The sequence below is a fragment of the Watersipora subatra genome, chromosome 6, assembly GCF_963576615.1.
Source record: "Watersipora subatra chromosome 6, tzWatSuba1.1, whole genome shotgun sequence".
NCBI classification, from domain to species: domain Eukaryota; kingdom Metazoa; phylum Bryozoa; class Gymnolaemata; order Cheilostomatida; family Watersiporidae; genus Watersipora; species Watersipora subatra.
The window spans coordinates 38,735,365-38,748,699 of record NC_088713.1 but is presented as its reverse complement, the minus strand read 5'-3'; positions in this window follow the sequence as shown (position 1 = coordinate 38,748,699).

Genomic DNA, 13,335 nt, shown 5'->3' with positions numbered 1-13,335 from the left:
GCAATACTAATACTAATTTAAAGTATTTTTAGGCCTATTGTTTGAGAAAATATTTATTAACCACGTTATATTTATTTTAAGAAGTCAGTGCGGTTGGTTTCATTATTTTTATCCTCAATTAATCCCACAGTTTTCTGCACCATTATGCTCAAACTGAATGCTTGTTGTTAGTAGAAAATCTAGTAAAAGAACTAAGGTATGGATTTTTATTGACATAATTCCATGTGACATTTAAATATGGCTTTAACTTTAAAGCAAACTACCAAAGACGTTTCGAGGTGATTGATGTAAAGTATATTCACATTAAACTACTTCAGATTTTTATTTTTCTGTCTGTTATACATCATACGTTTTTATAATTTTTCTGTATTGACTTCAGAATACAATCATGTAAATGGCTTTCATCAAGTGACAGCATTGTGTCATAATAATTATATTTTTGTCAATCCTTCTGGAAGCTAGGCAATTAGAGATTTCATGAAAACATTAAATGCAAACTAATAATTTCATATTCATCCAAACAAAGTTTTATAGCGCTAGTTTTTGTTAACCTATGGTTCCTTTATTGAGTAGCTCAAGTCAGCAGCAAATTCCACTTTTTAAAAATAAGTGCTGATATAAGCTTGTGCAGAAAATATATTTCCTTTATAATCTTTCACATACAATTTTTCACTAATTAGCCTGCTTAGTGTTATCACATTTTGCTAACATTGTTTATTAAAAAAATCAAAATGGCTGTTTAAATGGGTGTTCACTGTCAGTAGTGACAATTATAAAAAAAACAAACAAATAAAATGGGATTTTTGTCTTGGTATTGTAAAAGAACTAACCGAGTTCCTGTACTTGCTCTACAAAATAACAAACCACTCGAGTGCAAGTCAAAAAATAAATATATATTTTGCTGCAAACATGTATAGTACAGATAATATGCGATAGAAATATACAGCTGTACAATGTTAAACTCTCAGGTGCTCTTCTCTTCCGCGCTTAGCTGGCCTTTTTTATATCCGATTTTTTGGCTGTGGCTTTGTTTGAGGTGGTATGGTCAACTCAGCGGCTGACCAAAGGTACTACCGGGGGCCATGCGTCTGCTAAGTCAAGACTTGGCCCGGCTGGTTAAAATGCAGATAGTATAATTAGCTAATCAAATTGTTTCGTCAATAAAAAACCACATTTTTTCCATAAACCGAAATATTATTTACTGAGAACTCTTGAAATAACATCAGTATGGACATGTATATCAATTGCGGGCAAATTTTTTTAAATGTCTATTGAAGTTATAAGTGATCGTTTAGTAGTTGAGTCGTTAGCCCTGAATGACATATTGCAGCAAAGAAATGTTGCATATGCACTAAATAATTTTGCTGTAGACATTTATACAGTTAAGCAAGAGTTTTGAAAGATAAAGTGTCAACCAACGATAAAACTACATACATGTACATTTACCGTTTGTAAAACGTCAAAATCTTATAATGTGAATGATAATGAGCGGGATTATATACGTTGTTCGAGTGTCTACTTTATTTTTAACTTTTCTTAATGTGAATTAAAAATTTTCAAATATAGTTTTAGATTTATTGAATTTTTGCTATCAGTCATCCACTTTTCTTAACCATCACGGCATATTTTTAAATTTTCCAAACAACTTGAACGCTGTAATTTTCACTCTTGAGAATAAGTAAATTTATGTTTCTTCATAAGTAACTGAATACAAGAATATTTGCATTTTTTCTTCATCTTCACGACTGAGATGTTTCATACATTGTTTTCTACAATTGCAGATAATAGTTATTACTGATGGACTTTGAGCGTATATTATAATTAGTATGAAGAAATAAGCCTGTTGCTAGCTGACACATACTCGTGAGACAGTCATTACTAACAGACCAAAGGTCCTAATTTATTTTATTATTAATGTAAAAGTATGAGATTGATGATAACCAAGAAAGAAAAACAAACACTGATAAATAAATTAACATATTTATACCAGATTAAATGTATATTTACAGCTATGCATGTTAGAGTACACCACACTTTATTGAATTTTTTGTAACAAAAATCAACTCGTTTAACTGTTTTAGGAGAGTCCTAGATGTCTTAGTGTTAGACCTTATTTATGAATTACAGTTTCTCAAAGCTTACTCAACTGGAAAAGCTTATTCTCAGTTTCAAATGGTTTTTCTGGGTTTTACTATATGTGTTCACCAGTCTCAGAAATTTAAGAAAACTGACACACAATAAATGCAAGCTAACATCTCTAGCGGAAAGGTAGGTAACATTTACAAACCGATAATGCTTCCAGCTATTCTTATATCAACTGTAAAAGAATGGAAATTATTGTTCATTATATTATGGTTACTGAGCTTTTCTTGTTTACTACAGAAATGTTTCTGCTGCTAATTTTCTAGTTTTTTTGTTTGACAGAATCTTTGTAAGCGTCATTATTTAGATGAGAGTTGAATTGAATTGTGTCCTTTTAAAAGCCCTAAAAATCTCTCTTAATGTTATCAAAAGATCTTTTGGATTCAAACGTCAAACCCTGGCCACGGATATATAGATGGTCAAACAGAATTTTTTTTCATGCGTATAGTGAACATGAATTTTTGATTCCTATTTAGTTTTGACATGAAAAATACTTTTTATTATATTCGCTTTACAGAATATATATTTCCGTGTAGAGAAAATGGATATAATTTGTCATCGAATGTGTTTGCTTATATTAAAATTCTCATAATCATTGATAATAAACCAAATGAAAATGATAAGGCTAAACAAAAAGTACTTGATAAAAGCCAATTAAAATGTACCTTTGTACGGTTCTCTACAGTTGTTATTTAGTCATCAAAATAAAAGGTTAACTTCTTGTTTTGCTATTTCTTGAATAGCCAAAGGGGTAAGTGATCTTAGAATAAATTAGGCAATTTACATATATTTTACTATTTGCTTAAAGTAAAACTCCAAAAGTGTAAATGTTCCTAAAACGGATTATTTACATTGTGATGGTGTTTTTGTATTTTTAGCTTGTCATGACATACATTTGACATGTTTAAATACCCTTTTTGATTTATGGGTTTTTTGCTATCAGCCATCCATTTTGCTTAATACTTATGGCATATTTTCAAATTTGTCAAATCATTCCAATGCTGTAACTTTCATTCTTGGTTATAAGTATTGGTCACTGCATTCAGACATATTTATATTTGGTCTTCATTCATTCTTACGACTGAGATGTTTAATACAGAGTTATATACATGTATCTTTGTAGAGAAGAGCAATTTCTTAAAAAACGATAACTGTACAGTTTATACTATCATTAATATAAAAAAACATTCTGATGCTAAATGACACACACTCATGTGACAGTTATTAATAATAGATCACAGGTGTATAATTTGGACTAGAATTTATATTGTTATTACTTTAAAAGTATGGACTTGATGATAACCATGAAAGAAACACAAAAACTGATAATATACATGGAGATACTTTTAGCAGATTACATTTATATTTACAGATATGCATGTTGAAGTAGACCACAACTTATTGAATTTTTTGTATTAACAATCACCACATGTAACTGTTTTAGGAGAATCCTGTATGTCTTTATATTTGACCTTGTTATGAATTACAGCTTCTCAAAGCTTACTCAACTGAAAGAGCTTCGCTTAGATTGTAATGAATTTTCTGGGGGTCTACCAGATGTGTTTGCCAACCTTAGTAATTTAAGGAAACTGACACTTTATGACTGCCTGCTAACATCTCTACCAGAAAGGTGACTATTATCTACAAACTGATAATGCTTGCAGCTATTCTTACATCAACAGTAAAAGAGTTGTAGCGAGTGCTCATCATATCATGCTTACTGACCTATGCAGGTTTATTGGAAATGCATTTCTGCTGCTAATTTGCCAAGTTTTTGTTTGACAGAATCTTTGCAGGGGCTACTATTTTGATGAGATTTGAATTAAATCACCACTTTTTAAGGCTTTTAAAACATCTCTAATGGTTACTGAAACCAAATTGTCACCGATCACTATAGATTTTGAGTATACACACAACAACAAACCATTGCAATATGGTTTGGTTAGATGTTGATTAAGACGAGAGAATCATTCACTCTATGTAATTATTCATAAGTACTTTATGACAATCGATTGGGGCTGAATTTCACGAGGGGCAGTTTTATCGAAAGATATCTTTGATTCAAACCTCAAACAGTGTCGACTGTGAGATAGATGGTCAAACAGCACCTTTCCTAATACGTATAGTGAACATTAATATTGGTTTTTTTTTGTCATAAAAACTACATTCTATGGTATTTACTTCACATAATATATATATTTTCATATAGAAAATTGATATAGAGTTACATAGACTGGATGTGCTTATTCTATAATTATTGTAATCATGTACCATAAACCGAGTGAAAGTTATAAGGGGAAGAAGAAAATTGCTAGATACAAACCAAATACAATGTGCCATTGTACAGTATTTTTCATTTACTATTCAATTGTTAAGTTAAAAGTTAGGATTAGTTTTTTTATTTTTTGAATGGCTACAGGGGTAGATTTTTGGAAAGTCATAAAATGAATGGAGTCATTTACACAATTTTTAGCCTATAGTTTGAATGCTCCGGAGTGGATTATTCACATTGTCGGGGTCACTGGTGTATTTTAGCTTATCTTGATGTAAATTAAAAACAATAACATCACGTTTATGATTAATTGACTTTTTTGCTACTGATTATCTATTTTACTTAATTCTCACGACAAATTTTAAAACTTGTCAAATTATTTCGACCTGCAACTTTTAATCCTGGTTTTAAGTATATTTATAATATTTTTAATTAGTAACTGGAATCAGGTATATTTGCATTTTGTTTTCGTCATTAGGACTGAGATGTTTTATACAATGTTTTTTATATTTGCAATTGACAGTTATTGCTGATAGACTATTAGTGTATAGTATATTTTACCATTATTATAAAAAGATTAACTTTATGCTAGCTGACACATACAGTAACTCTTGTGACAGTCATTACTGGTAGACCATAGGTCTATAATTTATATTGTTATTGCTGTAAAAGTACATGTATGAGCTTGATAATAACCATGAAGGAAAAACAAACACTTATAATATACATAAAAATACTTACATATAACAAACTAAATTGATATTTACAGATTGCATGTAGGAGTAAACGACAATTTGTTGAAATTTTTGTATGAGCAATCTCCATGGTTAACTGTTTTAGCAGAGTCTAACACGTTTTAGTCTTTGACCTTATTTATGAATTACAGCTTCTCAAAGCTTACTCAACTGGAAGAGCTTGACCTCTCCTACAATACCTTTTCAAATGGTCTATCAGATGTTTTCACCAGTCTTAGCAATTTAAGAAAACTGTCACTTGATCATTGCCAGCTAACATCTCTACCTAAAAGGTGAGTACGGTTTTTCAAACTTCAAACTAATTTCATATCAACAGTAAAAGGGTTGTAATTATTGTTCATCGTCTACATGAATATATATAAACCGCAAAGTTTGTGCGTGTGTGAGTGCGTGCGCGTCTTTCGGTTTGTCCAGGTATAGCTGTTAAAATCTTGAAATGAAAGGCTCGCTGCTTGCTGGATTCCCAGAGATTGCAACCGCAAGTTTCAAACCATGAATTTAACCATTCAGCTATACAGTCTTTAGCATTCTACCGCTCTTATCATATACCGTGTACTGTATGCAAACGTTCAATGTGCACTTTTGATTATTAATTCATATTACCTTTTGCATTTTTCATTTCTAGAAATGGCTTAAAAGTAATTTTTGCTACCATTACCTACTGTCAAATTGGTGACTTTCCAGTCTGCTGTTTCCATTTCAATTGTGCCATTACACTTCTATACTTTTTCACAAGGACAATTGTATTATCTTGAGTGGGAATAGCCTCTACATTCTTTCTTCATTTAGCCAAGACAAAGACAGTCTGATAAGACTGACAATATCCCATTTTTCCATTTGTACCAGTATCGAGAGGTACCAGTATCGTCGCATTCAAAGTTTTGACGAATAGCTTCTGCTGGAACAGTAACCTTTTTGCAAAAAAAATTCTATGCACGAATTGTTATTATTAGTTCAACATATTCAGGATTTTTATTTTGTTTTCTCGGTTTGTGTAAATTCTGTCATTACCAAATCATCTTTTATTGTAATTGTAGCAAAACATATTTAATTTAGCTATTACTTGCAAATTATTTTACATTTACAGTTGAACAATTTTATAGTTGTTTGATTTTGTTTCGTAATTTATTTGACCTATGCAAAATATTTTCTTCATAATATGAAGTTTGAAAGTTGCGGTTGTGTAACAAGTTTAAAAAAAATTTATAGTTGTTTTATTTTTTCTCTTAATTTATAAAAACTGCACAAAGTACTTTTTTTCATGATATAAAGTTTAAAAGTTAGGAGGGTAACTGTTTTTAAATATTAAAAGATAATAAATTTGTTATGCAAAGACTTTTGTTACCCGGGCATTGCCGGGCATAACCTCGTAATAAAACTGTTGTTGGTCCTAACAGAAAATGATTTAGTTACATTACAGTCAGATGATTTAAAAAGCTTTCAGTAAGATCAGTAAGCTATATGACTCCAGTTTCTCCATGTAAAACAATGAGGACGTATTCATGTTTATGTGAGTGTTTTAACGTAACAAATAAAACAGTTCGCAAATGAAAAATTTATTGATTTTATTTTGTAGAAGGTTTTATCTTGTTAGAACTGATAAAAAAATTTAGTTCATAACTAAGTGATAGCTATGTTTAGTTGAAATGATTGATTACCATACTATGCGTGCTGACATTTACTTGTTTATCACAACCATGTTTCTGCTTCTAATCTTCCAAGTTTGCGTTTGACAGAATTTTTGTAGGCGGTAATCTTTTGATGAGAATTGAATTGAATCGTCATTTTCTTAAGTCTTAAAAAAAGTGTCACAGATCACTACAGATGATATGTAATTCTACGCAAAAACAACAAACCGTTGTAACATGGTTTGGCTAAGTGTCAATAAATATGAGAGAACAAGTTGCTGCACAATTTCTCAAAAGTACCTGATGACGATTGATTGACATTGAATGTCACAAGGTGCAGTATTATTGAAATATGTTTTTGATTCCAACCTCATATCATGGTGACGGTTAGATAGATTGTCCAACAGACATGGTTCTTAACCCTTTCACTGACATCCACGTACAAATTGAAGTGTCCGCCTAGTGCCAGCCATTTTATCAAAAATTGCTGATATTGCTTCCTGATATGTATACAGTATTTTTTTAATTTCAATCTCTATCTAGAAAAAATTTTGTAACATATTTTATTTTGCCAACATTCTAACTAACACTGCTATGCAAAAAATTCAATGTATCTATAGTTTGTGCAATGATAAAGCTATGTGAAGTGATTGCTTTGAAGCTAAGATGACCCTCAACAATGTTCCTTACTCTTAAAAAACTCTTACTTTCACCACTATCAGACACAGTGCTTCTGCTTTAGTTATCTGTATAATCACAAAAACCTGAATTGGCCATAATGTCATCAACATAACTAATTACCTGTTTTCTGACTCAAGCACGGTACTTGAACTCACAGAAAAAATGTTTGTTTTTAGAGTAGAAATTTCCAAGCAAAAGTTTAAAACTGCTTCGTTGTTTTAGGCTAGGTCTATAGAGAAGTTTTCAGAAAACACTGTCAACTTCATAAAAGTCTTAAAGACCATGGGTTATGTTGTCAACAAATAATAAAGTCAGGTTACTATGCAAGTGCTGGGAAAGTCGCAAAAATGCGTCTATTGCAGTGGACTTTAGAAAACGCATAAATGCGTTTATGGCAGCAAAAGGATTAATACATATAGTAAACCTTAATTTTTCCTCTTTTTAACTTTGACGTAAAAACTACTTTTTATTATATTCGAATTGCAGAATATATTTTCATGCATAGAAAATTATTTATTCAAATGGACATTGAGTGTTTGATCATATCAAAATTATCGTAATCGTGGACCATAAACTGAGTGAAACTGATAAGGATAAGAAAAAAATGCTCGATAGAAACCGATTACAATGTTCCATTTTACAGTTGTTGAAAGTTACTAAACAATCACTAAATTAAAAAGCTAATTTTTTATTTATTTTTTGAATGGCCAAAGAAGTGAGTTTGGAAGATCTTAGAATAAATGGGGCAATATATTTATATATATTAAAACACATATATTTTACCGTATAGTTTAAATGTTTTGGAATGTACTTTTTATGTTGGTTTAATGCCTACTGTATTTTTAGCTCTTCATGAAGTAAATTAAAAACATGCCAACCACATTTCGGATTTATTCATTTGTGCTATCAATTATTCATTTTATTTAATCTTCATGGCATATTTTTAAATTCGTCAAGCATTTCTAACCCTTAAACCTCTACTTCGGGCTAAAAAAATATTCATAAGGTTTTTTTGTTGGTAACTAACTAAATACAGGCATTTGCATTTGCATAAATACTAAATATTTGCATTTTGTCTTCCTCTGTGTTGTTTCATACAAAGTTTTATGTATTTGCAGATGGCTGTTATTACTGATAGTCTATATATGTCATATGACATATGACATATGACATATGACATATATTTTACCATTTGTATACATATAATCCCTATAATTTAAATGTTCGGAAAATAGAATATCTACATTGTTCAAGTGTCATTTTTACCTTTTCATGGTACAAGTTGAAATAAAGTTGAAAACATGCAAATAAAGTTTTTTATTTATTGATTTTCTGCTATCAGACATCAATTTTTTTTAATCCTTTTGGCATTTTTCAAGTTTTTCAAACAATTTCAACATGGCAGCTTTCAGTCCTAAATGTAAGTATACTCATAATCTTTCCTTATTAGTAACTAAATACAGACATATCTGGATTATGTCTGTGTCCTCCAGCTGGGTTGTAATATGCAAAGTTTTCTATATTTGCAGACGACCGCTAATACTGAGAGACTATAGGTGTATAGCTTATAATATCATGAATATGGAAAGACTAGCCTGATGCTAGCTGGCATATACATGTACATGTATTTGTGTGAAAGCCATTACTGTTAGGCCACAGGTCTTCAATTTATATTATTATTACTGTAAAAGTTCGAGTGTGATGATAACCATGATGGAACTACAAACACTAATGATATATGTGACGATAGTTATAACATATTAAGTTCATATTGACAGATAGGGATGTCGGAGTAGACAATATTTTATTTAAATTTTTGTATCAAGAGTCACCCCGTTTAACTGTTAGGAGAGTCCTAGATGTCCTATTGTTTGACGGTATTTATGAATTACAGTTTCTCAAAGCTTTCCCAACTAGAAGAACTTCACTTCAGTCGCAATGACTTGAGTCTGGGTCTACCAGAAGTGTTTGCCTGTCTTAGTAGTTTAAGAAAACTGACACTCATTCAATGCGAGCTCATATCTCTACCTGAAAGGTAAGTAACATCTACAGACTGACAATGCTTTAAGTCATTATTATTTCAACAGTAAACAGTTTGTAGTGAGTGTTCATTATATTATGCTTACTGAAATTTACTGCTTTGTTACAAAACATGTTCTTGCTTCTGCAGCTAATTTTCCAAGATTTTGTTTGACCAAATTTTTTCAAGGGTCAATATTTTGATAAAAATTGAATTGTATCATCATTCTTTAAAAGCCTTCATAACATCCCCAGTGGCTACTGAAACTTAATTGTCCACAATCACGGTAGATGATGAATGTACATAAAAGCCACAAACTATTGTAACATGGTTTGGTTAGTTGTCAATAAAGATGAGATAATAAGTTGCTGTGCAATAATTCGTAAATAAATAACAATGATTGGTTAGTGCTGAGTCATACGAGGTGCGGTCTTATCAAAAGACATATTTGATTCAAACTTTAATCTCTAGTGACGGTTAGATTGACAGTAAAACTGACACTCTTCCTAATACATAAACAAAACCTTAAGTTTTGTTATTTTCATTTTTAAAATATAAACTGCTTTTTATTACATTTGCTTCACACAATATCCGTACCTTTCTGCATAAAATAAACTGATATAAATTGACCTTGAAGTTGCTTGCTTTTATCAAAGTATCGTAATCCTTGACCACAAACTGAGTGAAACTGATAAGGAGAGGAAGAAAAGTGCTCAATACAAACCTATTGCAATGTACCATTTTACAGTACTCTACATTTACTATACGGTCACTAAATTAAAAAGTTTAGATTAGTTTTTTTTCTCTAGTTGACAAAGGGCTGAGTTTGGAAAAATCTTAGATTGAATGAGGCCATTTACACTTATTTTACCTTATATAGTTTTAATGTCTTTGAAATGGATTATTTATGTTGCTTTATTTTCTGTATTTTAGCTAATCACAATGTAAATTGAAAACTTGCAAATTGCATTTTTAATTAATTGATTTTTTTTTATTTATCATTCATTTTTTAATCTTCGCAGCCTATTTTATAACTTGTTAAAAAATTTAAACACTGAAATTTTCACTTCCTTGTCATAGGCATATTCATAATATTTTTTTATTGGTAACTGGGTTCAGACATATTTTCATTTTATCTTCATCATTACTACTGCATTTTTTCATACAACATTTTCTATTTGTTCAGAGTACAGTTATTATTGGTAGAATACAATTGCATAGTATGATTATTAGAAAAAATTAGCCTGATGCTAGCTGACATATACTCATGTGACAGTTATTACTAATAGACCACATATATACAATTTCTATCATTTTTACCGTTAAAGTATGTTTGGTGATAACCATGAAGCCTAACAACTGTAACCATGTAACCCTAATAACTGTTCTATCAACAAATAAATTTTTGTATTTCAATAAAAAAGTTGAATTGAATCGATTTATTTTCATAAACCTAAAACATTTTCAGTTATTACTGTAACTAAATTGTCTCCGATCACTATAGTCTATGAGTATATAAATGAGCAAGCGGCCATTCTAACATGGTTTGGCTAAAACACAGATATAGTTTGCTGATACAAATTTTTTTTTGTGGAACCTCAATTTTTTCATAAAACTGTAGTTTTTAATTAATCAAGAATTACAGAAATAACATGAGTATACTGTGTGCAAATTTGTCCAAACTTCTGCCAGTCGCATAAGGGATAATGTGATAGTTGAGTGGTTACCAATGACCCTTATGACATCTTGAAAAGTAGCATTTTCACTGAAGAATTACAGTGCAATACTTCCATAAAGTTACACTAGTCTGTTGGAATAATAAGCTAGATGTTCAGATATATCCAGAGTTTGTGAGGATCTGAGAATGTAAACCAGAAATAACAAACTCTGATCACATTCGAGATCTTAATTGATAGTGTCGTAATTTACTCATTATTCTACACTATACTATTTTTCTTAACTGCCTGAGACTAATTACAAAGACACTGCACTTGTTTAAAATGTTCACACATTTAGTATACCTTTATTTGGGGTTATTAAACCAATTACTAATTTTAAACTCTAAAATTTTATTTATGTTTTTTATGCTTGGCTATGCTCCTAATTGTTTTGAATTTTATTAGCTGAATTTTTATTTAACTTTTATAGATTAATAGATTAAGTTTTCAACTTAATCTATTTCTTTTTAAAAATTTTGCTACCCACTCTTATAACCTAATGCTAATATTTTATAAACTAAACTTAATTTATCATAAATATTGTTCTTATGGCATATTATTATGTAAAAATTAATAATATTATGTTTATAATAATAAGTCAAGCATTTGGTTTTGTTATTCTGGTTTTTAATCAATCTGACAGTTTTTTCTTGCACTGTTTTGCTCAGACTAAACCCTGGTTGTTAATGGAAAATTTAGTAAAAGAAATAATATTGCAGATTTTCATAGACAAGATTCTACTGAAACTATTTAGTAAGAGTTGCACTTTTAGCACCTACTGAAAATATTTGAAAGGGACATCTGTAAAATATATACCTGTTGGACTGCTTTGGATTGTCGTTCACCCGCATGTTATATTGTCACATTAGTATAAAACCATTATGCTCAAACTGAACCCTTGTGGTCGCCAAAAAATTTAATAAAAGAACTAGGTTGTGGATTTTATTGACATGATTTCATGTGACATTTCAATATAGCTTTCACCGTATTACAAACTATCAAAGTCGTTTGAAAGTGGCTGATGTCAAATGTATTCACACTAGACTATTTCAGATTTGCATTTACCGGGCATGTTATATCATCATATTATTTTATTATAATGTTCTTTTGTTGACCTTAGAACACATTCATGTAAATGGCTTATACCAAGTTTTTAAGATTTTTGCTGTAATATTAATAGTTTTTGTTAACCATACTAGAAACAAAGCAATTAGATTATAAAAAATATCGTACCCAAATTAAAAACTTAGTCCTGGTCAAAACAAAGTTTATTAGCACTCGTTTTTGTTCACTTATTGTTCTTTTATTGAACAGCTCAATTCACCAGCAAAAACTATTTTTTCTTTATAAAAAAGTGACAAGATATGCTTGTACAGAAAACATATTAATTCTATAGTCTATCATGTACGATTTCAATCTGATTACCATCTTGGTGTTATCAGCTTTTGCTAGCGTTAATGATTGGAAAAAGGCTGTCTAAATGTTTCTCCATGGCCAGCAACAACAATTATGAAAAACAAACAAATAAAATGGCATTTATTGTTGTTATTGTGGAAAAACCAACTGAGTTTCTTTACTTGAGAAAAAAAGGAACAAAACCATTTGAATGCGAGGCAAAAAGTAAATATATATTTTGCTAAAATATCTATAGTAGGCCTACAGATATTATGTAAAAAACATATACATCTGGAAAATGTAAGACTTGTAGGTGCTTGGCTCTTCTGCGCTCAGCTTCTGCACTCATTTGTGTTTGGGATTGGTATCGAAGTCATTTTTTACTCATATGTTTACAGTTTTTTCTTTAAAACCTTTAAAAAGTGCAATAGAAAAAAATTAAAAACTGTAGTAGGCTAATAGTAGTTCCTTGTCAAACCCTTTCAATACCATCTATGTACAATTTTAGCTATCGGCTTAGTGCCAGCCATTTTATCGGAAATAGCCGATTTTGTTTCATGATATGTATTAAATTTGTTTCATCTTTAAACTCAATCTATAATGCTTTTGTTATATATTTTATTTTGCTGACTTGTTAAACAAATGTTTCTATTCATAAAATTCAATGTATCTAGATTTTTTGCATTAATAAAGTTATATAAAGCTACGATCGCTATGAAGCTAA